This window comes from Ochotona princeps, chromosome 6 (assembly GCF_030435755.1).
Source record: "Ochotona princeps isolate mOchPri1 chromosome 6, mOchPri1.hap1, whole genome shotgun sequence".
NCBI lineage: Eukaryota > Metazoa > Chordata > Mammalia > Lagomorpha > Ochotonidae > Ochotona > Ochotona princeps.
This window is the reverse complement of record NC_080837.1, coordinates 86,951,999-86,979,590: the sequence shown is the minus strand read 5'-3', so window position 1 is coordinate 86,979,590 and position 27,592 is coordinate 86,951,999. Positions and strand designations below refer to the sequence as shown.

The 27,592-nt window shown below is 52.8% G+C and overlaps 1 protein-coding gene across 1 annotated transcript in view; it reads right to left on the bottom strand.

The window, feature by feature from the left end:
- The window catches only part of LOC131480505 (A-kinase anchor protein 13-like), a 111,784-nt gene extending 85,495 nt beyond the window's left edge, over nt 1-26,289 (bottom strand). The window contains exon 1 of the mRNA XM_058665419.1: nt 26,140-26,289. The gene's annotated coding sequence lies outside the window, so the exon portion shown is untranslated. The remainder of the gene's footprint in view (nt 1-26,139) is intronic.
- Between the last annotated feature and the right edge of the window lie 1,303 nt (nt 26,290-27,592).

The window sequence follows — 27,592 nt, the reverse complement described above, 5'->3', positions numbered from 1 at the left end:
TGCAGCCATGGTCACTGTGGTCAGCGCCCCAGGCAGGCCCACGCCCGGCCACAGGGAGTCCACGAGGAGCCACACCACACACCACCTGAGAAGGTCCACTCCACACTTCTAAGGGAACTCGAGAAGCAGTTCTACAAAACGGGCCCAGACCCTGGCCAAGGCAGGACCCCTTGCCACTGCTTCCACCGGCCCGCCGAGGGGCCCCGTCTGGGGTGGGGGCTGTGGCTGTGGCCTAGGCCCGGGTGCCACTGTCCACCTCTGGACCTCTGTGCCCTTACTCCCACACCACGGGAAACGGCAGAGGATCCATGTGGCCACGGAATGCATACATGCATCACACACACACACCGATGCGGAAGGCAGGTGAGGAAAACGGCGAGGCTGGCTCATTGACGGCGACACCGGGCTCACAGTAAGCACCCGACAACTCAGTGTCACACCAACAGCCTGGCACACACTGCTGTCTTCACTCTGTCCTGTTTCTAAAAGGCTTTAAAGTGAGCCAAACAGGAAAATATTTCCTTAGGAGATTATTCCAGTCTCTCGACCCACTATACGCTATTAGCAGTGGTTTCAAACATCTCTGCCTTCTGACACACCATTTTACTCTTAAAGATTCCAACAAAAGTTTATTATGTGGGTTGTATTTACTAACATGTAATCAGGAATTAAAAATAAATCATAAAAATTTTATTAACTCATTTTAAAATAACATTGAACCCATTACAAATTAAAATAAGTACTATATCTTACTTCACATGTAAAATAACATTTTCCAAGATACAGCAGAAATGTAACCAAGTGGCACTCTTTACAGCTCGGCAAACTTCCTTACGGTCTGGCTTCGCAGAAGACTGTAGCCTCTCAACCGAAACTGCTCCTGTTTTGGAAGTATGTGAAAAAAACCTGTCTATTCCACATACACAGCTGGACAGTCTTTTCAGGTAATTATTAATAATCGTGTTTAATATTATACCAAAACATGATGAACAGCATTCATCTTTTCAAGGTAAGCTCCACGTGAACTGTGCAGCCAGCAGGGACACCCCCCTTGGCAGTCGTGGGTCCACTGTGAATGAGTGTCAGCCACAGCTGTCACAACAAAACTCAAGAAAAGTTTCTAAAAGTTGTCAAGCTTGTGATGCGATATACAAGTATTCCAAAATTCTCATTTTTTTCTCACTGGTAAACACTGCCCTTTATTGACGTTTAAATAACAGGTCTGCTTTATTTTCAAAAATAGAGATGCCAAATTCTCAACTTCTAAATAACTGCACTATAACAGTGTTCCCTTCAAGTATAGACTGAGTTCATCAAAGAAAAAAAAAAAGAGGGTAAGTGTTACAAGACAGCCACATCTCACCCTGGAGTATCTGGGATCGAATCCTAGGCTTGCCCCCAACTGCAACTTCCTACTAACAAAGAGAACGGCACAGGCCATGGTCCAAGCAGTGCACTTCCTGCCACCCAACGGAAACCAGGGTTGAGTTCTAGGGCCCCCGGCTTTTGCATAATTAGTGAACGGAAAGTCTCTATCTCTCTCTGCTTTGCAAATATTTTTTTTTAATGGGAAGCACAAAAAGCAGTTAGTTTTCCCCAGGGATAACATTTCCACATGCAGAAGTCCTGTGAACCCATCTTTTTACATCATACACTAAAGGTACGTACTTGGGGGTGCAGCCAGGACAGCAGTTAGTCACCCCCATCAGAACACCTGCGGGCTCTCAGCCACTGCCATTGCCCGTTCCAGCGCCCTGCCACTGCGCATCCTGGCCAGCAGCCGGACACGGCTCACTTGCTGTGTCCCCACCTCCAAGCTGGAAGGTCTGGACAGATTTCAGGCTCCTGGCTTCCGTTGAGCCCCGCTGCTGTGGGCATGCAGGGATCCAGGAGATGCAAGAGTGATTCCTTCTCTCTCCTCCCTGCCTTTCAAATTAAATAGTTTTTTAGGACTTGTATATATAATAAAGGTTGAGATTTCATGAAAACAATAGCTACTACTTCATCAAGAGCATTCAGCAAAATTGGTATCCCCCTTCCACTCCAGGGCACATGCCTGGGATGACTGCCGTGCCTCCTGAGAGCTGGAAGCAGGACTCGGCAGTATCTGAACCCTCGCGTTTATGTTACAACAGCCAGCAAATGGAAGAAACATTAATATCCACCAATCATGGGTGGATAAATACAGTCTAGCCACATCTTAATTTTATTTTTGCATTAATAAAGAAACTCTAGGGCCCAGCACGGTGGCTTAGCAGCTAAAGTTCTCTCCTTGAACGCACCAGGATCCCATATGGGCACTGGTTCTAACCCCAGCAGCCCCGCTTCCCATCCAGCTCCCTGCTTGTGGCCTGGGAAAGCAGTCGAGGACAGCCCAAAGCCTTGGCCCTGCACCTACATGGGAGACCCAGAGGAAGTTCCTGGCTCCTGGCTTCAGATCATCACAGCTCCCACCATTGCAGTCACCTGCAGAATGAACCATTGGACAGAAGATCTTCCTCTCTGTATATCTGACTTTGCAATAAAAATAAATCTTTTTTTTTTAAAAAAAAGGGAACTCTAACATGTGCCACAACTTGGATGAACTCTGAGAACATCCTGAAGTGAAATAAGCCAGTCACAAGATCAAACCTGAATGACCCCTTCCAAGGACAGCAGGGGCGTGCTAGCCAGATTCAGAGGGACAGCAGCAGGAGGGCGCTGGCCGGAGCTGTGAGCAGAGGACAGCTCTTACGGACAGGGTCAGGCTTGCTAGAGGAAGCCAACAGGGAGGACAGGTGCAGGACGTGAGTGTACTTACAACCGCTGCACTGTGTCCTCACAACTAAGACCTCTACAACACTGACGAACGGAACACCACACAGCTAATGCCTTCTAGCGCGGTCAACAAAAAGTAAACCAAATGGAACCTAAAAACACTAAAATAGGTTACAGACAAGAAAAAGAACTATTCTGCAACAGATAGTGTAACCTGAACTCCGATGCTAGCCGCTCCAGGGAGCTGGCCCCACGCCCACCAGGATAACCATGCTCTCGGAGCAGCCTTCCACCCAGCAATGTGTGCTGGAAACCTGCGGTCAGCCCAGGCAACGAACACCCTTCCTCCCCACCGCCTACTCCCCACATTTCATCCACTGGCGCTCCCACATGCTCAGTAGCTTTGGTGACTCCTCACCACGCTGGGCCCCATGAGCTCCATCCTAAACTTCCCTAAATGTCTCCTCTCAGATGTCTCAGAAACAGGGTCCCCCACTCCCTATCTCATCATCATCCACACGGCTCCCCAGATAAGCTCCCCAAAACACCAGAGGCTACTTTTCTCTGGCACTAAACTCCCTAGCACACCACCACGTGTGTCCACTCCACCCCAACTTCTAGTCCAACCCTGTGGCCACGTGTGACCCACAACAAATAAACCAACAACCCCTCACTGTACAGGGCAGTCACACAAGCTCTTCATGTCCAAAGTCCCTCCATCTCCCCAGCCCCTGCCTGGTAACCTACCAGTCACACTTTAAGATCCATACAAGCATCACTTCCCTTCCCCTCACACGTGTTCTTGGAACTCTGCACCCCAAGTGGCTTTGCACCTGTCCCACCACTGATTTCCATCTCTCCCAACACTCCCAACTCATCCTGCGCCCCAGCGGCCGGTGCCCAGGCTCTCACCTTCTCCGGTGGGCTCAGTCTCCCTTTCTTACATTTGCACACACGTGGCTCTGAGGCGTGATCCAGTCCCTTAGAATCACTCTGCCATCAGGACTGGACAGGACTCTCCTCCAGTTCCTTCAGAGTCCAGTCCAAGCACGCTATTTCAGAAGCCTGCTGGAAACAATTCCAAGACAAGTCTGCCCCAAGTAACCACTCATACATGCTTTTCCTCCCGAGTATCTATGAATCCGTATTGCCTCTCCTCAAATAGGGACACACAAACATCCCAACTCGGCCAAGACCTCAACGCCAGCGCGTGTCCTCCCACCCGTCCAGGATCTGCCCTGTGATCATCTACACCAAAGGAAAAAATATCATCACAACTGCAGCCACCACTACAGATGAAAAAGGTATGTGTGCCATGTGCCCTGCAGCAGCAAGCGTGCAGAACGCGGGCATTCTTTCTAGCTCACACACCAGCAGCTGCAGCCAAAAGAAGCTAGTTGGCAAAGCAATACCTGAACCCCAATCCAGAAACCATACAAAGCAAGGGAACCTCAGTGCCAGTCCCTTCACACCAGACACTTTAAAACTGGAAATTCCTGCATTACTGCAGAGAAGTCAGCCAAGCACCGGCTTGACAGACTGGGAAATGCCAACTTCCACACCCCCAAAAATGAGACACACCCCGAAAACAAGAGCCAGAAATCTACGCCCAGGCTTGGGCTTCACCACATCCAGCAACAGTCTCTGCATTAGCCACTGTCACAGTACACTTGCTAGGCCATCAGAGTGCCCATCAAATTCCCTGTGTAGTCCTCCAAACATCAGGAATCTCGCACTGAGCATGAGCCAATCTATTCTCTACAAGTTCAGTAACAAATTTAGCAACATCTGCTTCAGACATCATTGGGTTTTCCTTTTTGTTGTTTCTCTTTCTGCCCCATTATTTTCTAAGGAGTAATACGTACAGTCTGATCAAATAATTTCTGCCCTGTTCAGAGTTCCTGGCATAAAAATTACTCAAAAACTGGTGGCTGCAAATCCTTGTGTTACCACACTGTATTAACAAGGAATCTAGGGCCCGGCGGCCGTGGCCTAGCGGCTAAAGTCCTCGCCTTGAACGCCCCGGGATCCCATATGGGCGCCGGTTCTAATCCCGGCAGTCCACTTCCCATCCAGCTCCCTGCTTGTGGCCTGGGAAAGCAGGAGAGGACGGCCCAATGCATTGGGACCCTGCACCCGCGTGGGAGACCTGGAAGAGGTTCCTGGTTCCCAGCATCGGATCGGCGCGCACTGGCCCGTTGCGGCTCACTTGGGGAGTGAATCATCGGACGGAAGATCTTCCTCTCTGTCTCTCCTCCTCTGTGTATATCTGGCTGTAATAAAACGAATAAATCTTTAAAAAAAAAAAAAAAAAAAAAAACAAGGAATCTAACGGTCTTGCTATTACTAGTTTATGTGAGCTACAAGGTTAGGAGAGTTAGGCATGACAAGAAGGCATGTGTTTTAGGAGCACAGTGCCCGGCTGGACCCACTCCTCCACTCCACCCAGCTCAGAGCCCTGGCAGCTCACAGCCGGAAGGAGCTAGCTTCCTATAGGAAACACCCCAAAACTCACCGCTAGTACAGACGCACTTTTCCTAAGAAAGAAATGACATTTGCTATCATTTTTATCAGGCTATTTCTAGCTAGGAGACAGATGATTAAAACTGCTTTAGCCCTTAATCTTTTAGTTGTGGTATACCTCACACACACTTAACATGAGGGCCTAGCAACCAGCCACACATCTCAACTGCCTGCTCCACCCAAGTGGCTTCACAGCTGAGCCCTATCCCCCTAACCCGACAGATGCCAAGGACAGAGAGGACACCCCGGACAGGTCTCTATAAGCACCCACGTGGCACGCCTTCATCTCTTCCTCTGCCGTCCCCAGTCCCATCCCAACTCCTGGGGTAACTCCAAAGATCACTTTTTGGGGGACAAACAAGAATCAAACTCTCCACTAACAAGGCCATATTCCTTGGCTCCTCAGCTAATGCTTTCCAGGAGAATTCATCCTTTTTGCCATGTTGGTGAGTGCGACCCTTTCCATGTTTAATGTGGCACCCTTGGTTTCCTGCTACTCTCCTATCCTCTTACCACTCACACTATGTATTGTTCTGTTCCTCACTGATAAACGGTCCAGAACTACAGAGAAACACTGAACTTCTAGCAACAGTCTGCGAAGCCTACCACGTTATCCCAGACCCATAAGAAAGAAACGACATCATGAGACACCAAGGAACACTCTCGGGAAATGTCACCGTCAAGGCCCTGTCACTCGCTGACCCGCTCAATGTCATGACTCAATCTTCACAGCCAAAGGGCAGCTTGTCAAGAGAAACGCCGACACAACAATGACCAGCCTCTGTGGTAAACAGCTCAGAACTCAAGCTACCAAGGGGGGGAAACAAAGTAAGAGGACACACTTCTTGAGGTTCAACCTCCAAAAATGCGGTTTTAACAAGGGAAAAAAAAACAAACAGCTGGCCTTATGGGATTTAGAAATCCCGTAAGATTTCTAAAGCAGAGGCCCTCTGGCAGGCCTATAAAAATCCTAACCAGTTCAGATGGCAGAGGGCGCCCAACTCATGAACAGGTCATTATCACATCCAAACCAGAGCCATTTCCAAGAATGGCCCTGCGGCACAGCGCGCTAACATGCCCCTTGTGAGGCCGGTATCCCACAGTGTAGCGCTGGTTCAGTCCAGGCTATTCTGTTTCCATTTCTGATCCAGTGTCCTGCTAAAACAAGGGAAGCAGCAGACGGCCCAAGCAGCTGGCAGCCTGTAGCAGGCCTGAGCGCAGGGCCTGGCTCCTGCTACAGCTGCCTATTGCCTGCCATCTTTTGGGGAATGAATGCTCAGATGGAAACTCTGTGTGTTGAGTGTGTGTGTCACTCTGCCTTTAAATAAGTAAATCTTTAAAAAATATTAATAATAACGAGGCTCCAGGAAAACCATAACTGAATAACCAATTTACATATCCCAGCACATTATAAAACTATCAAAAGTCAATTTACTGGGCCCAGCAGCGTGGCCTAGCGGCTAAAGTCCTCACCTTGAACGCCCCGGGATCCCATATAGTTGCCGGTTCTAATCCCGGCAGTCCCACTTCCCATCCAGCTCCCTGCCTGTGGCCTGGGAAAGCAGTCGAGGACGGCCCAAAGCTTTGGGACCCTGCACCCGTGTGGGAGACCCGGAAGAGGTTCCTGGTTCTCGGCTTCAGATCGGCACAGCACCAGCCGTTGCGGCTCACTTGGGGAGTGAATCATTGGACGGAAGATCTTCCTCTCTGTCTCTTCTCCTCTCTGTTTATCTGACTTTGTAATAAAAATAAATAAATCTTTAAAAAAAAAGTCAATTTACTTCTAGTCATAATATTTATCCACTAAATTGAATTTGATCAGTTCTTTCTTTATAATCAGAACCAGACTGGAGATCAGCCAGATCACATCCCTCTGATGCCCAACAGGACCGCCAGACACTGGCCCATCACCAGTGGCAGACAGCCTCAGGCAGGCAGCCTCCTCTCCCAACCTCTGATGCGACAGCTGCCCCACAGACGCACAGAAAATTCTGATGCGTCATCTAATGGAGACACGCCACCAGCACAGCTGGGACTAGTAACTCACCTTGGTTCCACAGACACAGTCTGCAACGTTAAAGTTAATGGCACAGTTTAATGTTCCACTCGGGCAGCATGCGTGGGTCGTTGACCCCGTGGTCCAGAACAACACTGGAGCAAGCTACAACGCTGACTCGGAGCTCCTGCTGCAGGCCCCTTGGCTGACAAGTGACCCACTTTATTCCCAGGCTCCTGTTGTTTCTGCGAATGCTGAGAACTGACCTAGGGTTCTTCCTGCGCTCAACAGTGCTGACTGCTTCAGGAGCCTCTTATTCTTTCAATTCCTGCTGACGCCAGCAACTCAGGAACTCTGTTGGGGCCCCGGGAAGCCTCTCCACAGGTTACAGAGTGGGAGGGTCGCTAACAGAGGCTGTGCTCAGGCAGGCCCTTCCCTGGCAGTATCTCCCTGCAGGAAGGAGACACAGACTGCAGCTCATCCCAGCAGCCCGACAGAGACGGGGAAGAGACCCCAGCTCAACGGGGGGATGGTAGGGGCGCTGGGAAGCCGAGGGGAACGCGGCCTCCGCAGTGACTGTGCATTACTTGGCGTCACGGGAAGCTACGGTCATGGAAGGTTGTTAGCTATCAGAGTGTATCGAGTACCTCACAGAGGGCTTCGGCATATTCATATGTAATATGCTCTACAAATTTCCAAGCTTGAGCCTTCTCTGAGGTAGCACCACGTGCCTGTGTGGGGTAGGGAAGTACACATAATCCTTGAACTCTCAGATTCCACATTATTGCTATAATAAAAACAAGACTTCTGGTGAATCATGAGAACTGGTAACTTCTAGAATAAGAGATTCAAAAGCTGAAAGTTAACCATGGCACAATTCTACTGACCCAGTCAAATTACAAAGTTCTACCTAATCCACAGCTCACGATGGGGTCTCTTGCGCACTTACTGACACTGGGCCGAGGCACACAGGAAAACCTTGGGCTCTGGAGCCCCGTGCCCAGGTGGGAGTGCACCCATCTACAGCAGGGAGAACAGCCCAGCTCTGCAGAGCACCAAGGCTCTGAGCACTCAGCAGGGGGCCACTGATCATAATTACTGCTGTTCTTAGCAATGTGCCAATCAGGGAAGAGGCAGGAGCACCTGCAGGGTGGCCACCACGCCTCTCCTGGCATACAACAGGCACCTGATCTAACAAGGGGGAGCTAAAGGGACAAACCCGGTCAGGCCTCAGTGACCTTCTCTGCCAAGAAGCGAGAAGGGGTCTTCCCTGGGAGGAGCAGCCGTGGCCCCGGGAGTCTCCGCAGGCAGGCCAGCGTGGAGAGACAGCAGACATGGTCCTTCTGAAATGGTGTCTGGGTCCTGAGCTGCCTTACAGATGAGCCAACACTTTTATGTGGACTCAGGCAACAAACTTCTCCATTTAAGCTCTCCACCCCGCAGAGCTTACTACGAAAGCTTTGCCACGGCACTTCTGGCAGAGCAGCCACACGGAGAGGAAAGTGTGGGATTTTGAGGAACCCATGAGCCTAGGACGTGACACACACAAAGTCGGTGAGAAGCAGCAGTGTGTCACTGTTCAGACAGCTTCACCAAGTCAGAGACCTCAAGGTGACAGTCGGAACAAGGAGAGGAGGAAAACCAGTACTGCAGACACTGCCAACACCATCATTCCGAAGGCACAGAGCGCTTTAAGATGTCCAATGACCTAGAGTACCGCCTTTACAACAATAAAAAGGGAAATGCATCTCAGGAAGAAGTACACCATCGTCGGGCACAGTGGGTAAAGCCAGTGCCTGCGAGGCCGCCATCCCACAGGGCGCCGGTTCAAACCCAGCTGCTCCACTTCGAGATTCAGCTCCCCACTAACGCTCAGGGGAAACCTGGCAGAAGATGCGGCTCGAACGCTTGGGGCCCTGCCACCTCAAGGGACACCCGAACCAAGCTCTTGGCTCCTGGCTTCGGCCCACCCGAGATGGCCACTGTGGCCAGCTGAGGAGTAACCAGCAGATGAAAGATCTCTATGGCTCTTTTAAGTAAGTAACTTCTAATACAGGGAAAAAAGGAAAGAAAAGCAGGTCCTGCAGGGGAAAAAATCATAAATTCTTTGGAAAGATAAAAACAATGACAAAAAACAAAAATAATTTCATATAAATCTTAATGTTTTTGTGCTGGTTCTAAGAGCAATCATCTGAAAGGGGAAAAGAAAAATCCAGACAAAGAACTCCAAAACCGCACAGGTCAGTAAGTGATGCAGGTTTAATCTTCCATGCCCGAGTCGCTAACAGCCTGATTGCCCAGCACGGCACTCAGCAGCAGGGCTGTGGTCCTGCCTGTGGGCCCCGCGTGCACACGGCTGCCTCTGACAGACGCCAAGGCAAGCCAGCCTTCAGTCACCAAGACAGAACAGACGGCAGTGACTTGGAAGACAAGAATGAACGCAGGAAACTTAGAGATGGTGAACTTTATGGCACACGGCTTATATACACTACCTGTAGATTTTTCTACATCCTTTGTTTTTCATTTTTATTCTGCATGATACAGTTCCACAGGCTCAGGAAACTTCCCCACCCACCCTCTCCTCGTTCCCTCCTCCACTCATTTCCAACAGTGTCCGTCACTCTGCTATTTAAGCGTATCCTGACACTGTAGGTACAGACAGCAGGAAGTCCAGCATCCTACTGTCAAGATACATGTAAGTTTCACTGGAAGTTCACCTTTTACTCAGAAGTAGAGACGCATACTGCAATTTACCTTCACTTCCTGGTACGCTAGAAGTGAGGCACGGGGCTAAGCGTGGGCTCACCTCACAGCTGCTCCACTTCCACCCAGCTCCCAGCTCACACCTGGGAAAGCAGCCGAGAATGGCCCAAGGGCTCAGCCCCACGCACTTATAAGACCCAGATTACACTTCTGGGTTGGGTTTGGTCGGCCCTCGTTGCTGTGGTCATTCAGAGAGCAAACCAGCTGCTGGAAGACCCCCTCTCTGCAGCTCTGCCCTCCAAAAAAATAGATTCATCTTTAAAAAACAAACAAACATGCAGAGAAGAGCAATGCCTCACCAGCTATCTAGAATCCAAACAGTGAATATTCAGGGCTCAACTCTACTGTTCTTCAAAACAACCGAGATACTTATTCTCACTGCAAAGGTATTTCTACAACAAGAACGAGAGACTGAGAAAGATCTTCCATTCACTGGTTCACTCCCAAATGGTTGCAACAGCCAGAGCTGCACGAGCCAGGAGCCAGGAGCCTCTCCCGAGTCTCCCATGCGGGTGCAGGGTCCCAAGGCTTTGGGCCGTCCTCGACTGCTTTTCCAGGCCACAAGCAGGGAGCTGGATGGGAAGCGAAGCAGCTCGAACATGAACCAGTGTCTATATGGGATCCCAGTGCTTGCAAGGCAAGGATTTAGTCACTGAGCCATCATGCCATGCCCTACTGTTCTACTGTAAATATGTTTTAAATTATTTTTTTTTAATTAGGCAGGAAGCCTACACCTCATCGCCAGCAGAATACCCATTTCAATAATGACCAGGACATGTTACACCGTAAAGAGCACTTCCCTAACCAGGCACACACACACACACACAAAAGAAATGAGCAAGATTTGCAAAAATATTTTTGTTAGTAATAAATTCCTTTTATTTTTGAAGATGTTTACATGGTTGAGAAGGATGCACGCCAGTGTGGACCAGCAATAAGGGTGGGGAGGGTCGAGGAATGGACAAGAGGACATAGCACACCTGCCTCAATCTCCCTTTTTCTTCTGGTTTCTGGGAAATTCGAGAGAAGAGGAGAGGGGCGCACCCAGCAGCCCAACCGCATCAGCGCCCAGGGATGGGGAAGACCACCCGCTGTCATCCCAGGGCCCCCAACGTGCAGCATGTTCTGAGGGCGCTGCTTAAGAGGTTTCGATAGCTCCGAGATGCTACTCACTTTGTTGCTTCCAAGGTCCATTTGCTAACACAGCCTACTGTAGCGTCTTAATTCGCCCAGATACTCGCTGTCAAAGCTTGTCCAGGAGAGCTGTCCAATTTGTTCTATCCTTCATGGCACTAGATGTTCTCTGCAGACCTCAATCAACTGGCTGTCATGTCCCCCCTGAGCATCTGGGCATGCCGTCCACTGCACAGACCTCAGTAACCGTGCAGACCCAATTCAGGCATGTGCACTCCACAGTCAGACCCCAGATCCTGTGATTTTCACTGCGGTTGGAGTTCTGAGTCCTGTGATCCATTGAGTGTCCCCAAATAAACCTTCCAACAGAAGCAACCCCAGACCCGACTCCTTCCTGTGTGTGCCAGCCAGTGTGGGTCCAGCTCAGGCCACCATCCACATCAGTCTACACACACACTGCTAATCCAGTCACCAGGTTAATTTCAGCCCCAGGTCCACCTCATATGCAAATCCATGTAGGCCACAGTCCCAGTTCCTGCACATTCCAGTATGTGCAGCAGACTGCTCCAGTTTGCCTCACATCCTATTCAGCTTTCATACACACAAATGGTTGTTGAAGCCTAGCTCAGCCCAACTAACCTCAATATCCAGTCCATACTTAGTGCTGGCAGGTGCCACCATCTGTCCAGCCAAGTCTGCCCCAGCCCTGGTTCTCATGCTCACCAGCGGGAGCTGCAGTGCACCAGAGGTGCCCACAATTTCCCTACTGGGCCCACACCCAGCCCTGAATCTTGCACTTTCAAGGTGGTTCTATGGTTGAGCCTGACAGGATTTGCCCCAGTCCCAGCACCTACAAGCTGATGCTGCAACAAAACCCAACCAGCCTACACTTACTGACTCATGCATGAACCAGCAGATACGGTCACTTAGCCCAGCCTGGCTTTCCCCCTAACCCAGCTCACATGCAGGCCAGTGGGCTTTGTAGCCCTGCCCAGCCTGGTCTTACCCCAGTCCCAACTCTCATGCTCAGGCTCACTAGCCGGAGCAGTGGCCCAGCAGGGGAGCCCCTGCAACTCCCCTACTGGGCTCACCCCCCATTGCAAATCTTACGTGTGTTGGTGGGTCTTATGGCCCAGACTGGTATGGCCCACCTCACCCAAGGCATTCACAAATAGGTGCTGCAGCCTAGCTCAGCCCAGCCTGACCCCAGTTCCAGTTCATACTGGCTGGTGCTGCAGCCTGGCCCAGCCTGGACTGCACCTAATCTTGGCCCTAATGTGAACTGGCTTGGTTCTCGCATCTGCCAGTGGGTGCTATGAACTTGCTCAGCCTAGCCCACCCCCAGACTTGACCCACATGTATGTCAGCAAGTATTGTAAACTGATTTGTTCTGGGCTGCTCCAGCCTTGGTTCTTGCACTCACCTGAGGGTCTGCACCCCAACAGAGGAGTTCCTCAAGCTCCTTTATCAGGTCACCTCCCAGTCACAAATCACACACACACCAGCCTGACGTGGCCCACCTCCTGTCCTGGCAGGTACAGCAGCCTTGTTAACCAGCCCACACCCATTCTGGCTCTTCCGTTGAGTGCTATAACCCAGCCACACCTGGTCCTTCCCCAGACCCAGTTTACATGGTTCAGCAGGTACAGAGCCCTAACCCAGCCTGTCCTACACCCACTCTGGCTCTTGTGAGCACCACAGCTACTACAGACCAACCCAGTCTCCTCAGACCCAGCCCACACTCATGCACAGGGATATGAAACCATGTCCAGCCCAGTTCGCCGCCCCCATTCCAGCTCTCGCACTCACCAGTGGAACCTCAGCCCAGCAGGAATGCTCCCTTAGCTCCCCAACCAGGCTCGCTCCCAGCCACAGATCCTCAGCATGACAGTGGTCCCAGCCAGCATAAAGTATCACCCAGCTTGGCTTTTCCCATCAGATGCTGCAGCCAGGCCTGGCCTGGCCTGGCCCACCCACAGTCCCAACTCCCACTGGCAGGTGCTACAGCTAGCACTGCCCAGCCTGACCCCATTCCTGGCTCTCATGCAAACGGATAGGTGTGACAGCCTAGCCTAGCCTGGCATGGCCCATATTCCATCCTGGCTCCCACACATGCAAGAGTGCTAAAGTTTGGCCCGGCCCTGCACAGTCCACCTCCCACCACTGCCCCACAGAGCCAACTCACACACCTGCTGACAAGTGCAGCTGTTCCACCCGGCCTGACCAACACCCAGCCCTGACTCAGATGCTCAACAGCAGGGGTGACAGCCAGCCAGGGGAGCTCCCCAAGTTCACCTACCAGGCCTACTGCAGACCCAGATCTCATGTGTGCCAGTGGGTGCTCGGCCCTTACCTGTCACAGTATGACCCCCAGTGTTGGCCTTTGTGGATGCTATGGCCTGGCCCACCGACACTCAATTCTTGGGTGTGCCTGCAGGTGCTACAACCTGCAACGTAGGCGGTGGTCTCTCATATGGGTGGGTGTATTGGTTTGGCCCCAAAAGGTCCTCCTCCAAATATCCCGGTCTCAGCGCCCTCACTCACCTGCAAGTGCAGTGGCCTGACTGGCCGAAGTCCCCCAGAAGTCACTCCTTGCCTGTCACATTCTCCCTCAGCAGTCCTCGCTTTCACAAATCAAACCCGCTTCCCGGGGCAACCCACAGCCCCCCATGCCCACAGATTCCCAAGCCCAGTCCTCTGGCAGTGGTGTGCCATGCCAGCCTGGGGCCCTGCCTGCCTACCCAGGACCAACATATGCTCGCACACAGGTCCCTAGATCCTGTCTGCTGGCATCCTGGCATCTGCTCCCGATATATCTTTTAAAAAAATAGAATAGGCAACTATGCTAGCACACTGGTACAGTTAACCAAGCCCAGGATGCCCTCCAGCTATTAGCTGTTTTTCTCCCAGCAGTGTAACACTTACCTGGGTACAATGCAAGCTAAGCAGTTGCCCACAGTTGGGTCTAGTTGCAGAAATTTTACCAGTAGGCTTGGCCAACATCGATTAACTTCCGTGTAACATGGTACCTGCTCTTCTTCCAGGGGGATGTTTAGAACTCACAAAATAAAACTACAACCTGATGTGAACAATGAAAACCATAATCCATTCAGCACAGATTTTCATTGAGTTTAACAGTATACAGATACTGGGCCTGGCCGATGGCTCAGTGGCTAAGCCTTCACCTTGCACACACCAAGATCCCCCATGCACACTCCACTTCCCATCCTGCTTCCTGCCTGTGGCCTGGGAAAGAGGTGAAGGATGGTCCAAAGCCTTGGAAACCTGCACCCACATGGGAGACCTGGAGGAGGGGGTTCCTGGCTCCTGGCTTCAGATCGGCTCAGTTCCGACCGCTGAGGCCATTTGGGGAGTGAACCAGCACATGGAAAACATTTCTGTCTCTCTTTCTTTATTGTAAATCTGCCTTTCCAATAAGATAAGTCAATTTTTAAATAATAATAATAATATAGATACTAAGACATACAACTTTGTTAAAACTCAATTCATTGCATCAATACAAGATGCCATGGGCAGCAAGCACACCACAGGTGCTAAGTCCATAGCAATGGACAAAGCAGGAAACATCTGCCCCCAAGGACTACACCCCAGGCAGAACAAATAACTGCCCCCATTTCCCACTCCACTCTGTGAGCACTTGGCAAACCAGAAGAAAGAAGCAAATAGTAGCCAAAGACAATACAGGAAAAGTTAAATAGGAGAATTAGGGCAGGCCTTTGGCCTAGAGGTTAAGACAACATGCCTTATCGGAGTGCCTGGGTTCAAGCCTCAGCTCCGGTTCCTGCTAACGCAGATTCCAGGAGGCAGTGACAGTGCTGTACTGCACCAAAGCCAGTCCTGGGCAGTGTCTGCTTAGAGAGGACAGCAGACACCGGGGCAAGACAATTTCCTGAGGTCAGGTGGACGGACAGCAGCATAGGACCTGCGGCCAGGACAGCAGGCCCCAGGGGCAGTGGCCTCGGGCCTCGCGTTCTAGCTGGCAGGAGACTTTTAAAAGAGAAAGAGCAGCAGGAGGGAGAGAGGGCTGAAAATCAGGTCACAGGACCACGTCAGATAAGTCCCTCAGTGCGCAGTTTTGATTAGCTCAAATGGAAAAGAAGGAAGCAAAGACGCACACGATCACAGACAACTCAAATGACTACCCTGCCACCACGCGGGCAATGGCTGGCAGGCACTCAGGAGCCCTGGCACACTCGGTCGGTCTTCTTCCCTGACTTCTTCTTTCAAAAAAAAAAAAATTAAGAAAGAGTACAGTGCAAGTCCTAACCTAAACAGGAGAAACAATTACTGACCCTCGCTGCTAGGACTCTAAGAAATTCCACTCAGCTCTGCTGCTTACGACACTGCTCTGGCCAGCGGCAGTCCCCAAGCATTGATCTGTCTAAGGTGTAGAAGCAAAGTTCAGAAAGTTCCCAGAAATGGACTTTACAGATGTTTTATTTCGGGAAAAAAGAAAATTTGAAGTTCAGGAATATATAGGTTCTTCAGAAAGTTCATGAACATGTGTATTATAAATAACCTACAGATTTCAAAAATGTTATGCACCAAGACACACTTATCATTTAAAACCCATTTTCCGGGCCCGGCGGCATGGCCTAGCGGCTAAAGTCCTCGCCTTGAAAGCCCCGGGATCCCATATGGGCGCCGGTTCTAATCCCGGCAGCTCCACTTCCCATCCAGCTCCCTGCTTGTGGCCTGGGAAAGCAGTTGAGGACGGCCCAATGCATTGGGACACTGCACCCGCGTGGGAGACCCGGAGGAGGTTCCAGGTTCCCGGCTTCGGATTGGCACGCATCAGCCTGTTGCGGCTCACTTGGGGAGTGAATCATCGGACGGAAGATCTTCCTCTCTGTCTCTCCTCCTCTGTGTATATCTGGCTGTAATAAAATGAATAAATCAAAAAAAAAAAAAAAAAAAAACATTTTCCATGAACTTAACTACTCCTATGTGTAACTTACCCTGGTAAAAAGTCTCCTTTTTCCAAAAGGTCCATGTTGCTCTCAGACACCTTTCCAAACGACACGGTGGGTGTCAGCATTTAACAAGATGATCTCCGCTACCCACAGTCCCATCTAGGCCCCATCGGAGCACAAGCAGCTGGAACCCAGGGCAGCTTAACGTCACAGCTCCAACTACCGACTCATCTCACTAAATTTTCACGTTTCAGTAGAATAAAAAAGAAACATCACTGCCTGTCCAGGGAGAAGTTCAGCGCCATCTTACCTGGCCCCATTACAAGAGATTTCTGTTCATAATGAAAATGTAACTAACCCCATGTGCAGACTCTGGGAGCTTCTCTCCTCTGTGCCACCACAGGCAGTCATCCACAGAGCAAGCAGAGGCCCTGGGCCAAGACCACCCTAGGAAACTGCCCAGACACAACATTTATCAAGTCGTTCCGTTTATTATTGTAACACACTAGTAAAAGAAAAGAGGTTTAACAATGGTCAGAAAATGAGTTAAATACTGAGAGCAAAGCAGAAGGAAACCCTGAGTGAGTGTGCCTGCTGCGCCTCAGCCCCTGCAGCAAGGCCCCCAGGAGGACCAGGCACAGAGCAGTCACAACAGGATGCCCCTCAAGGGCACACGGCCTCCCACCACAACCTTGCCAAGCAAAACCCATTTTACTGGGGTTGCCAGGGGAGCAGAGGGGATCAGGTGACAGGCAGCAGTACACACTAGCAGAGTATCCAATTACAGAACCAGGCGTGAAACACGTTCCCAGCAATCAGCAGTGTCACAGCGCTCTTCACCTGCCAGTCTCTGCTCCCAGGAATGGAGAGGGACAGTGCACCTGGGGAGCAGTCGCAGAAGACAGTCTCACTGCTCTGTGACTCCTGCAGGCACTTCCCCGCATCCCACTCCGTTCGCTGTAGGCGCAGTCTACACAACTCCACTGCCTCGCTTGGCACTAGGGATACACCCCAACACAGAGCTAAGCTGGGCAGTCTGGGGCCCGAGGGGACCTCCAGGCCTGAGCGCCAGGGGCGAGGGGACCTCCAGAACTGAGAGCTGGGGGCCAGGGGACCACCAGGCCTGAGAGCCAAGGACAGAGGGGACCTCCAGAACTGAGAGCTGGGGCAAGAGGACCTCCAGAACTGAGAGCCAAGGACAGAGGGGACCACCAGGCCTGAGAGCCGGGAGACTGAGGGGACCACCAGGCCAGACAGCCGGGAGACTGAGGGGACCACCAGGCCTGAGAGCCAGGAGGCTGAGGGGACCACCAGGCCTGACAGCCGGGAGGCTGAGGGGACCACCAGGCCTGAGAGCCAAGGAAAGAGGGGACCTCCAGGCCTGAGAGCCAGGAGGCTGAGGGGACCACCAGGCCTGAGAGCCAGGGGCCAGGGGACCACCAGGCCCGCACCGAACCCTCTGCACTTGTCTCACTCAAGAATTCCACTTCCTCCCTAACATTTCAGTTCTGCTAAAATGAACCTATAAAACTGGTTTTTCAACTTCCAATATTGGTTAAACATGAACTACTGAAGTGTTTGTAAAACACTTCGGAGATGTGAATGGGTGTGTGACGTTAATGATTAATTTCCACCAGCAAAACCCCTGCAAAGACAGAAAACACAGCTCCAGTGTGAGCTGCTGGCCCTCTCAAGGCATGAACACACAAGCCAAGCATGTTTTTAAGAATTCTAGGAAACCCTGAAGAGCAGACCACAACGACTGTCCGTGGGGAACAAGTTTTAGCTATAAATACATCACAGTGAAAAAGCAATGTGACCTAAACGGCAAACGGCACGTACGACGCAGAGTGTGTTACGAACACAAAGCCCCCGAAGAAAGCCCTGGGTCACTGGCGCGAAAGAAGCAAACTAAAGTCTCTGAAACTTGGTTTTCCTCAAACAGGAAGGGAGGACAGCAGCAAGATATTACCCAATCAGTGCAGGGTGAATGAACACCCAGCACAGGCAGACCCAGGCTCTCAGCGTCCTCCAGGGACTTGACCTTTCAGGAGACGCCCGGACAGGGAACGCCCACAGCTCCCAGCACACCCCACAGAACTTGGCAGGAGGGCTCAGGGAAAAGCTTTGGTCCTTCCTGCCACGCACCTCAGCCAGGTCTGAGCTTCACAGCACCCCAAGGGCACCCCAACTCTTCTTCCAACTCTCGTTTCGTGTCGAGTTCCTCTCCTCTGAGCTCAGCCACTCCTCCGCAGCTTGTTAAAGGCAGCAATGCCCGGCAGCTGCAGACTGGTCACAGCTCAGCCAGCAAAGGCAGGAGGTAGGTTGTTGATTTACAGACACCACACACATTACACAGAGCGCATGTGTAGAAATGCCTTAAGAATTACAGAAACTCCCAGCACGGTGGCCTAGCGGCTAAAGTCCTTGCCTTGAACGCACAGGGATCCCATATGGGCGCCAGTTCTAATCCCGACAGCTCCACTTCCCATCCAGCTCCTTGCCTGTGGCCTGGGGAAGCAGTCGAGGACAGCCCAAAGCTTTGGGACCCCGCACCCACATGGGAGACCCAGAAGTAGTTCCAGGCTCCTGGCTTCAGATCAGCACAGCTCCAGCTGTTGCAGTCACTTGGGGAGTGAATCATCAGACGAAAGATCTTCCTCTCTGTCTCTCCTCCTCTGTGTATATCTGCCTTTCCAATAAAATAAATAAATAAATCTTTTTTAAAAAATTACAAGAAACTGTCAAATGTGAAAACAGCCCATCACACCCTCCGCCTGTGGCACCCTGCCATCTGGGAAATAAATACTTCCAAAACCAAAGTTAATACTAATGGTATTAATTCAGAACTGAAAACAAGAACTTGATGCTTGGTTCCACTGCTCCGAGAGCTGCCCTCCACAGCACCACCCACAATCCCTCTGAGCTAAATGCTGTCTCAGGAGCCGGGTGGGCAGAGAGCCAAACGGGGGCTGGCAGCAAACCTACAAACCACCAAGGCGCTCATCTGATTTCCACCCAGGACGTGCACTCAGTCAGAGGTCCAGCCTATGGGAACAAGCAACATTAGCAAGCACAAATCAAGGAGCTCAGCACCCTAAAATCTCACTGCAGAGCAGGCCCTCCAAAAACACCTCCCATTCTAAAAATAACAGTAAATACATATGTATACATACCACAAAAATCACATTGAAAACACATTGTACTGCATCCCCTGCAGTGAGCCTGGCTGGCACCTGTGCGTGAGACCCAGCCGCGGCACGGAGAAGGGCTGCAGACCCACACACACACACACACACACACACACACGATTCCACCGACAGCATCGTCCCTCAGGCTCACAGGAGAACTTGGGAGCACATTCAGAACCCTAACTAACCCTGACAGGGTGGGTCCCGGGGACACCTACAACAGCGAGCAGTCCTGACTCTATGTAGACTGTGTCTTCCTAAGCGTAACAAGAGAACAGGACAATTCTAACAGGTGAGTATGTTCTGCTAAGTATCTCACTGTTCTAGGTTTCAAACTTACTATAAAGCTGCAGAACCCAAGAGTGCAGTAATGAAACAAGAGCTACAAGAGAAGGGAGAACCCAGAGAGACCCTCACATGAGGGTAGCTCAAAGGGTTCTTTGAAACACAGGCACGCTTTTCAAAAATGTTAACATCGAAAGTTATCTTTTCATGCCATTTTCCATGATTTTTTGAGGCTCCTGCATATATTATCATCAGTCAACTTCCAGCAAAGGTGTCAAGCTAACTCTAGACAGAAATCCAGCTCTGGGGGGACAACTGTACACCCACAAGCAAACAATTAAACTTCAGCCTGACCTCACTTAGGACAGTGAACTCCAAGGTGGCCATGAACCGAACAGCTTGTAAAACTGCAAAACTTCAGGAGAAAACACAGGGTAGTCTTTGAGTTATTACACCAAAAACACAACTCACTAAACAAAAAGGGTGTCATCAAAGCCACAATCTTTAACGTCAAAGGAAAACGAAAAGACTGGGAGAGAACATTTGTAAGTTATAACCACATATCCAACTTGGAAAGATGTTGTCGGGGACCCGGCGTAGTAGCCTAGTGGCTGAAGTCCTCACTTCACACACGCTGGGATCCCACATGGACGCCAGTTCGTGTCCTTGCAGCCCTGCTTCCCATCCAGCTCCCTGCCTGTGACCTGGGAAAGCAGTCGAGGATGGCCCAAAACGTTGGGACCCTGCACCCGTGTGGGAGACCTGGAGGAAGCTCCTGGCTCCTGGCTTTAGATTGGCGCAGCTCCTTGGGGAGCAATTCAATGAACAGAAATCCTCCTCCCTGTCTCTCCTTTCTATATATCTGACTTTCCAATAAAAATAAGCTAAATCTTAAAAAAAAAAAAAAAAAGACATTGTCGGACACATCACTAAGGTGGCCAGGATCACATGAGCCAAGAGGTGAACTCTGCAAAGGGCCAGGTTATGTAATTCCTTACACAGACTGCTGAACAGGTGGAAGCCAGGGACAGAACACACGGGCACCTTCCTAGGCTGCAAAGGGCCTGGAGCACCTGAGGGAGGAAGAACCTGTTCTAGGGAGGCTGTGGTTGTAAGCACACACCTATCTGTCAAAACACAAGATGTGTGCCTGGTGCAATGGCTCAGTAGCTAAATCTTCGTCTTCCACACTCCAGGATCCCATATGGGCGCCGGTTCTAATCCCGGCTGCTCCACTTCCCACCCACCTCCCTGCTTGTGGCCTGGGAAAGCAGCAGAGGACGGCCCCAAGTCTTGGGACCCTGCACCCACGTAGAAGACCTAGAGGAAGCTCACGGCTCTTGGCTTCGGATCAGCTCAGCTCCAGCCACTGCAGCCCCTTTGGGAGTGAACCAGCGGATGGAAAAATCTTTGTCTCTCTGTAGATCTACCTTTCTAATAAAAATAAAATAATGATTTTTTTAAAAAATTATATTTTAAAAAATGTGAGCAGCAATGAATGAACTACCCACTTACAAATGTAGAGAACAAAACAAGAGACTAACGAAAAGAAACATGACAATGTACCAAGTGAGCCTTGATTTCCTTGCGCAGCATTGAAAACATCACCTCTGAGGCAGCTGAGGGACGAGTACAGAAAGCTCTGAGGGACACCGCAGAATGACTGCACCTGGTTACACAGAACAAGGGTCAACAAACTTCCTGGGAGATGCCAGCGAGTGGAAACTCTGGGCGGGAACTGTGCCGCACCCCCAGCCTGGCAAAGCAGCCAGACAACAGGTACCCCATGGGGTACAGTCACTTCCCCACAAAGCCAGGCAGACAACACAGACAACACAGGCAGCAATCTACTTCCTGCAAGACAAAGTTGAACTAGGGCAGCAAGTACAGGGCCCCGTGGCTCACCCACTGTCAGAGGCCATGGACAACGGTTGTGGAGCGCCAGGAAGCACCTGACTCCGGAGCCTGAACCCCTCTACGCCCTGACGGTGCTGCTGAGCGACCTGCGGACACTCGGCCCACGCACGCCGAGCTCCCCCACAGCAGCACACTGTGGGACACACACAGCTCAGACAACCTGCTCCTGTCAAGTGCTGGCAGCCATGTTCCAACCAGCACGTCGTCTAAAGCCGGCACCTGGCTCATCCGGGCCACAACCAAGCCATCTGTGGAGCTCACTTTTCTAATCCCAAAGCAGCTTACTCATTTCTACCTCACAAGTGTCTCCTAGGTGGGACAGGTACATAAGACACGACACTACATCCAATATATAAGCAGCAAACTCTCAAAGATCTGAGTAAACCAATTTTTCCATAAGCAAATGATAGCAAATCCAGCAGCGATCCTGTTGGCCAGTCGTCCTGAAGTCCTCTGAAGGTCTCTGTCCCCACTGGCCGGTCTCCGTCCCTGCTTGACAGTCATCCTGAAGTCCTCTGACGGTCTCTGTGCTCACCGGTCGTCCTAAAGTCCTCTGATGGTCTCTGTCCCCACTGGCCGGTCTCTGTCCCCGCTGGCCAGTCTCTGTCCCCACTGGCCGGTCTCTGTCCCTGTTGGCCAGTCTCTGTCCCTGCCGGCCAGTTGTCCTGAAGTCCTCTGATGGTCTCTGTCCCCACTGGCCGGTCTGTCCCTGCTGGCCCACTGTCCTGAAGTCCTCTGATGGTCTCTGTCCCTGCTGGCCCGTCGTCCTAAAGTCCTGTCCCGGCTCCTGTGCGCCCACCTGACCTGACGCACCCACGTCAGTCCCTGGGAGCTCACAGCAATCCGCACCACATGACAAACACCAAAAACAGAAATTCCTTCAGAATAGAAAATATCAGCAGAGCCAGAAGTAAAACGGAAAACACCAGTTTCCCCAAGCCATGAAGAAAACCAAATTAACATAGTTAAATGCTTAGATGTGAAGTTCAAAGTTTGGCCAACCAATGAAATTACACCTCCGCACAACTGTGGCTTAACAACAGTGTGCAGCAGACAGGGGGAGAATAACACGAAGCGTGCTGTTTCTTAATCTGAGCCAGCTTGCCTGTCCAGCCTCACAGAGCCAACAAATGGCAATACGTCATAAAGTCGGATCATACACTTGCATTAGTGATCACCATTAACAAATCAACTCTGAACTCCACCTGGGGGACCTCTTCTCTACCTTGACAACTTCAGACCAAAACTTGCCTGTAGTGTGGCCCAGTTAATTCACTCCTAGGCCCTCGGCAGTTAGCAGTCGTGAACTGCGCGGCCATCCACAGGCTGGTGGTGTCACCACCAAGCAAAGTTCTCGGGTGCTGACTCCCAGGAGAGGAACCCCAGCGACCCAGGGTGAACACCTGCACCTGTGCTCCCCTCCCACTCCAGGGTCCACATCCCCCGACACACAGACACCCACCCTCCCTGTGCTCACACGGGGAAACACATCTTGGCCCTGCATCTTCATGCAATCAGCATTTCAGTGCCAGATCTGAGGTTCAGCGCCAGCAAGGACAGACAGAATGAGCCACCTCCTCCTCTTCCATCTGTATGTGTATGTCAACCCACAGGTCACTAGAAGACAACTGAAATCAACTTCCGGCAGCAGAGCAGATGGCTGCCGGCCCCCACTCTCAACACGGCTCAGCAGGAGAGGGGCCCGCCCCCACATCCACAGGGGCAGACCAGCAGGTAAGCACAAGGGTTCCTCAAGGTCAACTTCCAAAGAAGGGAGTGTGGGACCCTGCTGGGCACACCCAGTGGACGAGTGCCCAGCTCCAGCTCAGCTTCCACAAGCACACTCGACACACCCAGGTCCTCACCACCCACAAGGAAAACCCGGATGGAATTCCAGACTCCTGGCTCTGCCTGCCCGGCTAGTGAGTGACCCAGCATGCAAAAGAGCTGGCTCTCTCTGTCATTCCACCTTTTGAATAAGCAAAACTTAAAAAAAAAAAAAAAAAAAAAACAAGCCAAAGTCCAAGTTTTTCACAGGTTGGCTAGGGATTCTGAGCTTCATATACAGAAACGTCCTCTCAGCAGACAGCTCTAGCATTTATCTTCTATATCTGGCATTACAAGTACCGTGAACTGACTGTGGTGACTAATTCCGTCCATGGCGACACCCTGCCAAGTGTGCCCCCGGAAGGAGGGCTGTGACTTGCTCAGGCGCCCACACAGCAGAGGCACTGCGCTGACACCCGGCCCAGGAATCCACACCTACCTTAGCAAGTCTGCACTGAAATGAGGGAATCAGAAGGTCCACTACAATAACTGCCATGCTGACCACGCGTGGCATCCGTCCCACCCAGCCCAGGGCTCACTGCAGGGAGGCCCAGCAGGGGACTAGCTGTCCATCAGCCCCCGAGGCAAGCCACACTTCTAAAACACACCACACTGGAGGACATCTCAGGATTCCTTCCTCTGTATTTGGAAACACCCCAGTTAAGAACGATTAAAAAAAAAAAAAAGATTCTGTGGGCCCAGCACAACAGCCTAGTGGCTAAAGTCCTTGCCTTACAAGCACTGGGATATATAGGCACCAGTTCTAATCCCGGTGGCCCCGCTTCCCATCCAGCTCCTTGCTTGTGGCCTGGGAAAGCAGCCAAGATGGCCCGAGCCCTTGGGACCCTGCACCCACGTGGGAGACCAAAAAGAAGCTCCTGGCTCCTGGCTTCGGATCGGCTCAACTCCGGCAGCTGCAGCTGCTTGGGGAGTGAATCAATGGACAGATCTTCCTCTCTGTCTCTTCTCCTCTCTGTATATCTGCTTTTCCAATAAAAATAAATACATCTTTAAAAAAAAAAAAAAAAAGAGTCCACCTGAAGGCAGTTACCAGCAGGGAAGTGGGAGAGACAAGAGAGCTCCCACCCTCTGGTTCACTCCCCAGTCACAACAGCCAGGAACTTCATGGGGGTCTCCAACAGGGGTGCAGGGGCCCAACGCTGCAGCCACCCTCTGCAATTCCCCAGGCACACTAGCAGGCAGCCGGATCCGAAGTGGAGCAGCCAGGACTCCAACCAGCCCCACACAGGGTGTGTGGGACGCAGGTGACAGCTCAGCCTGCTCCCCCACAACTCCTGCCCAAGAGTTTTTAAATCGGGTAAAAATGCATGGATAGTATCCCTTCAGCCATGGGGCCTGTGCTACATCCCGCACAGTGTCACCAAGTCCTACAGGGTGTGCCACAAAGCCTCGTAGAGCAGTGACCTGAAACTGAGTGGCCCAGCGCCTCCACACGTGGTGGATGGACAGGAGGATCTGAGTTCACTCTACCCAGTTCCAAAGTGTGTGCTTGCGCTGGTGTGCCTTGCTGCGCAGGAGCATCTGCCCTGGTTAACACCCAGCGCCGCCCTCGGGGACAGCAGCTGTGGGCTCAGACAGCTGCGCCCTGTCACCCACGTGAGGACAGAGAGCTTCACCGGAGGGGGCAGGGCAACCATCGCATGGTGTTGAAATCCACAGTGGACTACTGAAGCCATACCCCTTTTTCACAGCAATCCACAGATGAACTGAAGGGTTAGAAATTCTTTCAAGATAAACTACACTTCATGACAGACGCGCAAGCCAATTGTCGTTCTGGACAAGTGCCCAGAGTCTGTGGGTGTCGGAAGGCAGTCCCACTAACCAGTCGCAGCACCTCCCGGCACCCAGCCGCCTACACTGCAATTAGCCTGTGCCGCCTCGGCCAGCGCTGCGCCCCAGCACCCGAGAGCTCGGAAGCAGCCCAGTGCCCGTGAGAAAAGAGCTGAGGTGTGTTCCTCCCAAGCTCCTGTCCCCATCTGCCCAGGACCAGGACCTCACCTTAGCAAACTGTCCGCGGCTGCTAGAGAAACCCAAGAAGGCTTGCCCACCTCGCCCGTGGGGCGTGTGACACCAACCCAGGCCAAACACTGCTGTGTTGGCCAAGGGACAGGGCTGACACCAGCGCTGAGTGGCCTGCTGGCCACGGGGCTACTCCAATGTCACAGTGCAGTGCGCAGCATCTGGGGAATGCGGGCAGAGACCCAGAGAGCCCAAGGAGGTGGCCCCAAGTATCCTGCAACTGGACCACACGCCAGGGACCACGCAGGGCAGCACGTCCAGCTCCACGGAGCGCAGCGGGAAGAGGAGGACTTTGTCCAGCATGGTAGCATCCCTGCTGACCCGGGCAATCCAAGCGTTGGGGGGCCAGGGGTCGGTGGGGTGCAGAGAGCGCCCCTGAGCCAAACCCCAAGCACGGCCGGGCGGGGGGTTGCCCAACCCGGCCCACGTGAGCCCCGGAGCTCGGTGGGACACGCACACATGAGGACACGGCCTGTCCAGGGACAGCCAAGCCCGCCTGCCCGCGCTGGTGCGGACCCCCAGGTGCTCGCAGGCACCCTCCTGGGGCCTTCTCTAAACTGCCCCAGCGCCTGGGCCCCCGGTGGGACGCGACCTCGGCCCTCCCGGGCTCCAGACCGGCCCGGGGCCCAGGTCAGCGGAGCGGGCCGCGGCCCGGCGGACAATGCGCGGGCAGGGGGCGGCGCCGGACCGGCCCCCCGCCGCTCACGCGCGCCGCGCCCGACTCGCCTCCAAAAACAAAACCCACAACTTCCCAACTAAGTTGGGCTCTCACCGTGCGGCTCCCGGGGCTCCCCCGCGGGCCGAGCCGGAGCAGCTCCGCACCTGGGCCGTGAGGACGCGCGGCGGGCGGGCCGGGCGGGCGAGGGCGCGGCGGTCAGGGCGCTTCCCGCGGCGGCTCGGGCTCCTCAGCGCGCGCGGCCCCGCTCCGGCCCCCGCCGCGCATGCGCCGCCCGGCGCCCCGCCCCCAGGCCGCGCGCCGAGCCCGCCCTGGAGGCAGCGCGGGCCGCGACTGCACGGCCGAGCCGTCCGTCAGGCGCCGCGGACCAATGGCGAGGCCCCGGGGCGGGGCGCTCAGGTTGCTGGGGCAGAAGCGGACCTCGCTCCTGGGCTGCGCTAGCACGGGGGGAGCCAGGTGGCCCCGCGGCCTCCTCGCCTCCAGGCAGCCCTGTCATTACCTGAGCCCCGGCACTGGCCACACGCGCTGGCCACACACGCTCGCATCAGGGAGTGAGGGTGCGCTGCGTCCAGTGGGCCGGACAACTGTTGCTGGCTGTCCGGCAAGTGTCGGCTGGGCAGGTGGACGGGTGAGTGGGTGGGTGGGTGAAAAGGGGGCAGCAAGTGGGCGGGTGGCGCTGTAAGGAGGGTGTCCAAATGGAGACCGGGCGGATTGTGACTTTGGCTCCGTGGTCACCGCAGACATGGTCCGATGGCCTCCGAGAAGCAGCAGGTGGCCGTGAACCAGATGTACTCAGCAGCTGATCTTAGTCTAGGCCTGAAACAGCAACCGGTGTGAGCCTGGACGTGGACCAGCCATGGCCCAGAGCGGTCAGTGTGGGTCTGGACGTGAACCAGCCGTGGCCTAGCAGTCAATGTGGGTCTGGACGTGAACCAGCCATGGCCCAGCGGCCGGTGTGGACCTGAATGTGGACCAGCTGTGGCCCAGTGACGAGCGTTGGCCTGGACGTGGACCAGCCGTGGCCCAGTGACCAGCGTTGGCCTGGACGTGGGCCAGCTGTGGCCCAGCGACCGGCGTTGGCCTGGACGTGGACCAGCTGTGGCCCAGCAGCCAGCGTTGGCCTGGACATGAAGAAACCTGTCTACTTGGATGGTTGCAGGTTTACTTCCATGTGAGGAATGCCGGTCACATCAAACCCCGGTTAGCGAGAAAGTTGTAAAAAAAAATACAACTACTTGAAGCAGAATGTTGGGTGGGGGGGGTGGAGTTCCAGAACTTTCAGATGGGTTGATGGTGGCTGAAGTTGGAGCCATGGTCCCCCCAGGGTGGTGATTAACTGGGTAGGAGGAGGTGGGAAGGTCTGGGTTGTAACAAGGGCTGAGCCACACCCATGAAAATTCCCCAGCCGTGCACCTTGCTCATTTAAGATCTGAGCATTTGACATTTTTTAATGCAAAGTTAAAAGTGTTCATACAGGGGCCAGCGTTGTGGGGCAGCATCTTAAGTCGCTGCCTGTGACACCAGTCAGTTTGAGTCCCAGCTCTCCACT